This window comes from Aquarana catesbeiana, linkage group LG05, assembly GCF_042186555.1.
Source record: "Aquarana catesbeiana isolate 2022-GZ linkage group LG05, ASM4218655v1, whole genome shotgun sequence".
Classification (NCBI taxonomy): Eukaryota; Metazoa; Chordata; class Amphibia; order Anura; family Ranidae; genus Aquarana; species Aquarana catesbeiana.
Window position 1 is genome coordinate 10,278,472 of NC_133328.1, and position 9,895 is coordinate 10,288,366.

General features: G+C 47.6%; 1 long non-coding RNA gene across 1 annotated transcript in view; it reads right to left on the reverse strand.

Annotated features, from left to right (window-relative positions):
* Positions 1 to 9,690, reverse strand: part of LOC141144069 (uncharacterized) — a 52,073-nt gene extending 42,383 nt beyond the window's left edge. Inside the window, exon 1 of the long non-coding RNA XR_012244348.1 lies at positions 9,619 to 9,690. This is a non-coding gene — a long non-coding RNA (uncharacterized lncRNA). The remainder of the gene's footprint in view (positions 1 to 9,618) is intronic.
* Between the last annotated feature and the right edge of the window lie 205 nt (positions 9,691 to 9,895).

A 9,895-nucleotide genomic window follows, 5' to 3' on the forward strand; every position in this document is an offset into this window, starting at 1 on the left:
GCAGCCTCCCTGCACATAGTGGAATTGATTTTTTCATATTACTTCATGCAGCCGCTAAATGTCTGCAGGTAGAAGAGGAGGAGAAGTGATCATTCAGTGGCTGCATGGAGTAATATGGAAAAATCAATTCCACTATGTGCAGTCTCCCCATCGCTCCTCCTATCCAACTTTTTCTACATCCCTGTGCTCTCCGGCCCCTCCTTGTGCTTTCTGGCTCCGCCCCTCCATGCGCTCCTTGGCTCCTCCCTTCTGCTCTCCGGCCCCTCCTTGTGCTCCCTGGCTCCACCCCTCCTGCTCTCCAGCCCCTCCATGTGCCCCCTGGCTCTGCCCCTCCTGCTCTCCAGCCAATCCTTGTCCTCCCTGGCACCGCCCCATTTCATCAGCACCCCCCTGCTCTCCACGAAAATTCTTTCTCCCCCTCTCAAGCTCCCCCCAGCGCTCTTTTGCCCCCACCCCCCAGCACTCTCCGGCCCCCACCCCCCAGCACTCTCCACCCCCACCCCCCAGCACTCCCCGGCCCCCTCCCCCCAGCACTCTCTGCCCTCACCCTCCAACACTCTCTGGCCCCCACCCTCCAGCACTCTCCGGTCCCCTTCCCCCAGCACACTCCGCCCCCACCCTCCAGAACTCTCCGCCCCCCACCCTCCAGCCCTCTCCGGCCCCCCACCCTCCAGCCCTCTCCGGCCCCCACCCCTCCAGCACTCTCCAGCCCCCACCTACCCCAGCACTCTCCGGCCCCCACCCCCCAGCACTCTCCGGTCCCCACCCCCCAGCACTCTCCAGTCCCCACCCCCCAGCACTCTCCGCCCCCACCCCCCAGCACTCTCCAGCCCCCACCACCCAGCACTCTCTGGTCCCCATCCCCCAGCACTCTCCGCCCCCACCCCCCAGCACTCTCCGGCCCCCACCCCCCAGCACTCTCCGGCCCCCACCCCCCAGCACTCTCCGCCCCCAGCACTCTTCAGCTCCTCCCTGCTCTTTGCCCCCCCAGTGCTTTTTACAGACTGGAACATGGGGCACAGGAGGGGCTGCAGACAGGAACAGGGTTAGAGATCTCTCTCACCCCCTTTCCCTCACCTCCCTCTTTCTCACCTCCCCCTCTATCTCTCTTACCCCATGTCACTCCCCTCCCTCCCTCCCTCCCCTCTCTCTCTCTCACCACACTCCTCTCTCTTACCCCTTCACACCACTCCCTCCCTCTCTCTCTCCCCCCTCTCCTCCCTCTCTCCCCTCTCTCTCTCTCCTCTCTCTCTCTCCCCCTCCCTCTCTCTCTCCCCCTCCCCTCTCTCTCTCTCTCCACCTCTCTCCCCCCCTTTTGGGCACCCTTTCTCTACCCCTCTCTCTCACCCCCCTCTCGCTCACCTTCTCTTTTGCCCCATTTCGCTCCCCCTCTCTCCCCCTCTCTCTCCCACTCTCCCTCCCCCTTTCTCACAATGTCTTGCTCCCCCTCTCTCTCTTTCCCTCCACTCTCTCTCCCCCTCTTTCTCCCTCTCTCCCCCTCCCTCTTTCTTCCCCTTTCTCTCCCTCCCTCTCTCTCCCTCCCTTTCCCTCCCTCTCTCTCTCCCCTCCTCTCTCTCCCTCCCCCTCTCTCTCTCACCTTGTGCTGTGCTGGGATCCCCCCACTCTACTTCCTCTGTGGATGTGGAATGACTCAGTGACATCCCCTCCCCATTCTCCCAAGACACAGGAAATTCTTAGAGGGGTTGCCACCTTGCTGGGCCCCAGTTGTTTTATTGGCTGCATATGTCTGATGGGTGAGTAGGGTGCCCTGGAAGTGGTGCTGATGAACTGTGTGCTAGATCTGTCCATCTTTTTGCAGCCATTTGTATTGCTTGAATTTTTTTCCCATTATGGGCGTGATTGGAGCCTCATGTGTAAGTTTCGCTTAAGGCCTCACAAAGCCTAGAGCCACCTCTGGTTCTGACTAGGGATGAGCCGAACACCCCCCTGTTCGGTTCGCACCAGAACATGCGAACAGGTAAAACATTTGTTCGAACACGCGAACACCATTAAAGTCTATGGGACACGAACATGAATAATCAAAAGTGCTAATTTTAAAGGCTTATATGCAAGTTATGGTCATAAAAAGTGTTTGGGGACCTGGGTCCTGCCCCAGGGGACATAGATCAATGCAAAAAAAAGTTTTAAAAACTGCTGTTTTTTCAGGAGCAGTGATTTTAATAATGCTTAAAGTGAAACAATAAAAGTATAATATCCCTTTAAATTTCGTACCTGGGGGTGTCTATAGTATGTGTCTATAGTATGCCTGTAAAGGGGCGCATGGGGAATGCCACAGGGAAGTCCCCGTGCGTCAGAGGGGGGTGGGGTCACCGGGTGGCCCCGCCCTCCATTATTTAAGAACTGTCAGAAGAGGAGATGCTTCACACAGCGGGAGCCTCCCATCCCATCATGCTGTATGCGGAGCGGCCCAGAAGACGAAGGGAAGAAGACGCCGGCGCCGCAGAGGAAGATGAAGGACGAGAACACTGGAGGAAAATCCAGAAGAACCAGAAGAAGAAGAAGATGGAGGAAGAAACTGAAGGAAGATAGAAGATAGAAGAAAGAAGAAGCATTTAAATAAAGGAATTGTTAAAAACTGTCTCTTGTCATTTTTAACATTTTTGACAGTTTTTTGTGAAATGGTAGGGGTACTTTTGTACCCCATTACCATTTCACACAGGGGGAGGGCCGGGATCTGGGGGTCCCCTTGTTAAAGGGGGCTTCCAGATTCCAATAAGCCCCCGGCCCGCAGATCCCCACAACCACCGGGCAAGGGTTGTTGGGATGAGGCTACCCCAAAGCACCCTCTCAATGTTGAGGGCATGTGGCCTGGTATGGTTCAGGAGGGGGCGTGCTCTCTCGTCCCCCCTCTTTTCCTGCAGCCTGCCAGGTTGCGTGCTTTGATAAGAGTCTGGTATGGATTTTTAGGGAGACCCCACGCCATATTTTTTATTTTGGCGCGGGGTTCCCCTTAAAATCCATACCAGACCTGAAAGGCCTGGTATGGAATTTAGGGGGACCCCACACGTCATTTTTTTTTTGGTTTGGGGTTCCCCTGTGGGGAATTCCCATGCCTTTATTATCAATGAACTTTTATGTGTATTGTCGGACCGGCAATTCATTAATAGCCGCGAGTAGTTTTAAATGACTTTTTTCCTTTGAAATGTCATTTTGTTGTCAGACTGTTCTAAACACGGGAAACATGCGCCCCTTTACTGGCATACTATAGACACCCCCCAGATACGAAATTTAAAGGAATATTACACTTTTATTGTTTCACTTTAAACATTATTAAAATCACTGCTCCTGAAAAAACGTCCATTTTTAAAACTTTTTTTGCATTGATCCATGTCCCCTGGGGCAGGACCCGGGTCCCCAAACACTTTTTATGACAATATCTTGCATATAAGCCTTTAAAATTAACACTTTTGATTTCTCCCATAGACTTTTAAAGGGTGTTCCGCGGCTTTCAAATTTGCGGCGAACACCCCAAATTGTTCGCTGTTCGGTTTGACTCAAACTCGAAGCTCATCCCTAGTTCTGACATGTACAAATGTATAATGTGATCTGTAACTCCGGCACCATGTTTGATGGATTTTATTGTTGAATTTTAATAGGTATAATAAAAAAATCTTTTGATGTTTTTATACTTAATTTGAAAAATATTGGCACCTTTAAAGTCCTAACTAGTTTTTTTCTGGAGGGATCATGTTAATGTTCCTGAAAAATATAGATTTGATAAACAATTGCACAAATATTGTGTAACTAGAGCTGCACGATTCTGGCTAAAATGAGAATCACGATTTTTTTTGCTTAAAAGATAGATCACGATTCTCGCGGAATAACATCATCTTTCACATTAAAACAAAAAAAATTGTTCATACAGCATTCTTTCTATGCTTTTTAAGTATCGGTCATTGTATGACCGAATAATTTTATGAATATTTAATAAAGTACATTTTTCATATTTACCCATGTGTTTGCTGCCTACAAAGTCCCAACAAAGGGGGTATTTCTTTTTTCTTGGTACATTTATTAATCGTTGTAGAATTAGTTCCTAAAAGAAAGTATAAAAATCTCTCATCTGACCCATTTGATGATCCCTTCATGGGATTGACTCATTTCTAATGGCTTTTCATTCAAGTGCCATGTCAATGTCTCCATTATCATAGAAGGAAAGTTCTACTTCCGAATAAACTTTGACAAGTGCATGTGCCTAACATTTTGTTTTCTTGTTCAAACGTTTTATTAAAGAATATAGTAAGCATACAAAGGTAGAGGACAAGTAAGAATTGTCCCCGAAAGAAAAGGGGACAAAACAGGATGTACATTGATGCAGTCCAATGACGGGACGCAGCCCGTACAAGTATGGGGTAAGTGGAGAGGTACACACATTAGAACTGTTAAACAGCACAGTTTGTATAGTTGAGAAAAGGACACAGGTGTGCAACAGCATAATATAACTGCATTTTTGTAAAGTGTTGGAACCATTGAAAAATACTGTATAGCAGGGATATGCAATTAGCAGACCTCCAGCTGTTGCAGAACTACAAATCCCATGAGGCATTTCAAGACTCTTGGCAGCCATAGGCATGACACCCAGAGGCAGAGGCATGATGGGACTTGTAGTTTTGCAACAGCTGGAGGTCCACTAATTGCATATCCCTGCCCTATGGCATAGGCGTGCGCACAGGGTGTGCCGGGTGTGCCTGGGCACACCCTAATCACCCTGTGCATTGCCGATTTCCCTTGATTCTTGGCACCCCCATCTCTCCTCTGCAGTGCTGCCAGCTTCCCTCCTCTCCTGTTGGCTGCTGTAGGGGATGTTTCAGGATGAATGAATGAATGAATGAACACAGTGAGCGTTCGCTCCTGTGTTCATCGTTAACGGAAGCATAGCAAACTATGTTTGCTATGTTTCAGTTTGTGAATGAACAGGAAGCCGCTCAGCAAAGAGCAGTTCCCATTCAAGTGCAGCTGAGGCTGCAGAGAAAGGGACTGGGGAAGCTCTGTCCTCCAGTGTCCCTTTCTCTCTGTTTAAACAAACAAGATATTCGGGGGGCACACCCTAAAAGATGCATTAAAGCTGGTGCAGCCATAAGACCATACAGCAGAGCAAAATATTACAGCGCACACATGCAAAAAAGACATTTACCTCCAGCAGGGCTAGTTTAAAACACCTAGACAATCTAAAAAATATTAAAGCGGGGGTCCACCTATCTATGGTTTTATTTTGTTTTTTAGTTCATTCACAAACTTTTCTTCTCAGCATTACATACTCACATATTGTGTGTAATATGTCCGCCTGTGTCAGATTTCGTCGGAAAGAATAATTTATATTATTCACTGCAGGCAGTTTCCATCTTCATTATGGGCATTTGAAGCCCACAAGCATTTATTTCCTGGATGTGGTGAATGCTGTGCTCCCAGCATTCACCGCTCGTTCCCGCACATGCTCAGTGGCATCCTGGGAAGTCTGAGACTAGCTCCCAGGAGTCTGGGAGAGGCTAGAAACACGCCTACTCCCACAGGAGGAGAACCAGGAAGTGCAAAGAAGAATAGAAAAATAAAAAGGTAATTACGGCGATTTAAATTTTTTTAAACTGCATGTCAGCATCTAGGCAAGGAAGAGAATACATACAGATATTGTTCAAAATTTGGGTGGAATCCCGCTTTAACAAAAATCCCCATATTTTTTGCTAATATTTTTTAGATTGTCTAGGTGTTTTAAACTAGCCCTGCTGGAGGTAAATGTCTTTTTTGCATGTGTGCGCTGTAATATTTTGCTCCGCTTTTCTCTCTGTTTAGACCCCCTGATATTTCACGAAAGCCCCCCAATGGGGCTCCTGAAAAAACTGTAAAAAAGCAAAACAAACAAAAAAAAATTACATTGTAAAAAATATTTTTAAATAATAAAAATAAAAAACAACTTACACCGTGCACTGCCCTACTGACACCAATCTCTGCTCTACTGACACCATCCACTGCTCTACTCTATGTGTGTTTGTGCTCTGGGGTGCGCACCCTAATGCTATAGGCTGTGCACACCAATGCCCTATGACATGAGACTCAAAGGAAAACAGACCTAGTGCAAAGCACTGGGGACCCTAAAAATAAAAAGGACTGGGAAAAGGGGAGCAACTACCGTGTGTAGGTAGAACCCTTCGGTCTTGTGGGACAGATGTGGTTGGCATCCTGTCGAGTCAGTCCCTACCGACAGGACTATACTAATAGGATAGACCCATGGAAAAAAGAAACTGGCTGCAAAAAAGAGAAGGTAAGAAGAGAAAGGAAAGAAGAAAGAAGGGGGTTAGACAAGGGAGAAGGTGGAAAGGGAGGACCAAGGAAGTAAAGAGGGACGTGGGCTGTCCGACTAATAATACTTTTTATCGGCATGAGTGAATTCAACAATAATGCCCCGTACACACGATCGGAAATTCGGCCCGCAAAAGACAGATGAAAGCTTTTGATCGGAAAATGTGACAGTGTGTTTGCTCCATCGGACTTTTGCTGGCGGAATTCCCGCCAGCAAAAGATTGAGACCAGGTTCTCTGTTTTTCGGTTGGAAAAAGTTCCTATCCGAAAATGGGTTCGTCAGTATGCAATTCCAACGCACAAAATTCCTACGCATGCTCGGAAACAATTTGACGCATGCTCGGAAGCATTGAACTTCATTTTCCCGGCTCGTTGCGGTGTTGTACGTCACTGCGTTCCTGACGGTCGAAAGTTTAGAGAACTTTTGTGTGACCGTGTGTGTGCAAGCCAAGCTTGAGCTGAATTCCGTCGGAAAAAACGTCCAAGATTTTTCGGACGGAAATTCCGCTCGTGTATACGGGGCATTAGAAATGTGTTTCCATTAGATTCTACGAAAAATTTTCCATCCTTGGCCTTTGATTTGTTTTTCTTGCTTGGTCGAAACCAATTGTAGAATTGTCCCTCTAACTCAGGGATCCTCAAACTGCAGCCCTCTAGCTGTTGCAGAACTACACGTCCCATGAGGCATTGTAAAACTCTGACGTTCACAGACATGACTAGGCATGATGGGAATTGTAGTTCCTGAACAACTGGAGGGCCATAGTTTGAAGACCCCTGATCTAACTGAACAAATGTTCTAAATAGGACTATTTTCTAACAAAATTCAACAGGTGTAAGGCCATTTTTTAGCACAAAAGACAACCAGCTGCAAGTGTGAAGGTGGGGTGTGGAGGAAAATCATATTCCAGTGCAACTAAGTAGGAGAGGGTCAAGTTGGGGTAGGTAGGGATATAGGGGTCCAGAGCGGATGAAAAGGAAAAGGGCATAGAGGTGGTAGGCTTGGAAGAGATCCTGAGAGGCAATGGGATGTAACTGGGGGATGTTGGTAATGCCTTGGATAGAGGCAAAAGAAATAAATGGAGGAGGACCTAAGGGCTCTCTCTTCCAACCCCAGACTACAGCATGCTTGCAGCCATTGAGCAGGATACCAATGGTACTGCACTGCAGTCATCTCAAAGGGAATTGCAAGTATCTTGTTTCTATAAATTGCTTGTTGCTTAAAAAGTTTTCTTTTATGTATTATAAAATGAGAAAATTCTCCAGAAAAAAAAAATCATAATATTAATGATGTCCCTTACCTGATCCAATACAGAGAGCTGCCAGCAGTAGGATGCTTACGTGTGGTGCCATTGTAAGCTGGAGGAGGCTTGTGAATGTGGCGTTCCAAGACCCATGCCTTAAATATATATATTCTGCCCACCCCTCCCTCATATCGGCATACCAATGGGCTCTGCCCTTGTGACACCTTGGTATGCAGGCTTAAAGGAAGCAGAGAAAGAAAAATCTAATTATTTCTGTTATCTCTTCTGTGATTTGCCTAAGGCTGTCCTCAAAAATTAGCATCAACCCTTGTCGGTAAGATTACATATGGTAGGCATGTAGTTAGTCATGCTAAAAAAGACACAAATGCATCTTGTTCATGTAGCAATAACTCACGGTGGAGCTGCTGGTTTAAGCGGGCTGTTACCGTCACCTTCATTACCTCTATTTCACCAGAACCGGGTCTAGTGTCCCGCTGAGTTTAACACCAGTCAATGTAGGCACCGGACACTTGAGTATCTTTTCCAATGCTTTAATAAACATGAATTGAAGAAAGTAGCAGGTAAGAGGTAGAAGGAAAGTTGCAGGGAAGTTCAAATACCTTGTCTTAGTGTAGCATTAGGAAGTGAAAGCTTGTAGATGGATATACTCTCTCTGTAGAGTTAAATCTTTGCCCGCCTGGATAGATTTCTCTCACTAACCTAGCAGCCAGTACGCAGCACGAACAAAAGTCTCTGCCACAAACTTGATTGGATTAAAACCCGTATGATCCTCTGCCACAGGATGTATTGGTTTAAGATGAATAGCAAACAGCACTAGAACCTTTAAGCCGACCCAGCAGTACTATGCGGTAGGGTTACTTCAGGATGCGTCCTCCAACTGAGTCACCAGGCCCCTCTCCAGACCAGCACTCTGCATGATTCTTCCATGACGGGTCCTCCCCTGGGATCTTCTCATTTGGCCAGCTTCTTTACTCAGGATAGACAGCCCAGGACCATTCCTCTGCCACTGTGGTAGGCCCCAGATAGGCTTCTGGGCCACCCACGCGCTGCAGCTACGTGGGCCTCCCGGACGGAGGACCACGAGGTAGTCAGTGGTGGCTGGTGCTCAAAATTTTTGGGGGGGCACAAACAAACTGAAAAATTCTGAAAAAAAAACATCAATCGCAGCCACTGTCATCAAAATACAGCCACTGTGTCATCAAAAACGCATCCACTGTGTCATCAAAAACACATTCACTGTGTCATCAAAAACGCATTCACTGTGTCATCAAAAACACATTCACTGTGTCATCAAAAACGCATTCACTGTGTCATCAAAAACGCATTCACTGTGTCATCAAAAACGCAGCCACTGTGTCATCAAAAACACATTCACTGTGTCATCAAAAACGCAGCCACTGTGTCATCAAAAACGCAGCCACTGTGTCATCAAAAACGCAGCCACTGTGTCATCAAAAACGCAGCCACTGTGTCATCAAAAACGCAGCCACTGTGTCATCAAAAACGCAGCCACTGTGTCATCAAAAACGCAGCCACTGTGTCCACTGATCCCAGAAACCATGATTGTCTCCTTAATAGCAGCCAGCATCTCTGAACAAGGGGGGAGGGGGGCAAGTTATCAAAGAAAGATAATCACAGTGATTTGGGGGGCTGGGAGAGGATGCTTTATGTGCTAGGGGCCACTTTGGGAGCAGAGAGGATTTGTGCTAGAAGGGGGGTTGAATATAAAATTAGACCCCCCCCAGCACAAATCCTCTCTGCTCCCAAAGTGGCCCCTAGCACATACAGCATCCTCTCCCAGCCCCCCAAATCACTGTATCTTTCTTTGATAACTTGCCCCTCACGTCCTGTGTATGTGTTCATTCTCCTCCCCCTCCCCCTCTGTCTGTGTATAGGTGTCTTCAGCCGTGTGTAGTAAGACAGGAGGGAGGGGGGGGGAATGGGGAAGAGTTGGACAGATACATGCAGCTGTGCTGTGCTGTGCTGTGCTGGAGCTCACCCTGCTTGCCAGACAGCAACCCATCCCTCATATGGCTCTTACCTTCCTCCTGCAGCTCCGCTCAGCCGAAGAACGGAGCTGCCGACATCACTTCCGGCTCTCGTCTTCTTCACGAAAGCCGGAAGTGACCTCAAGATTTGAAAAGCAATGCTCCCGCCCATAGAAATCACACTGATTCTACGAGCGGAAGCTAATCAGCGTTTTCATTTGCGCCACAAGGCGGGTTAAAAGCCCGCAAATGAAGCGCTGCGTCTGCAATCTCGTGATTGCATTGACGTGGCGCTTCCCATAGTGCACTGGCATCCGGCGCCACAGTGCA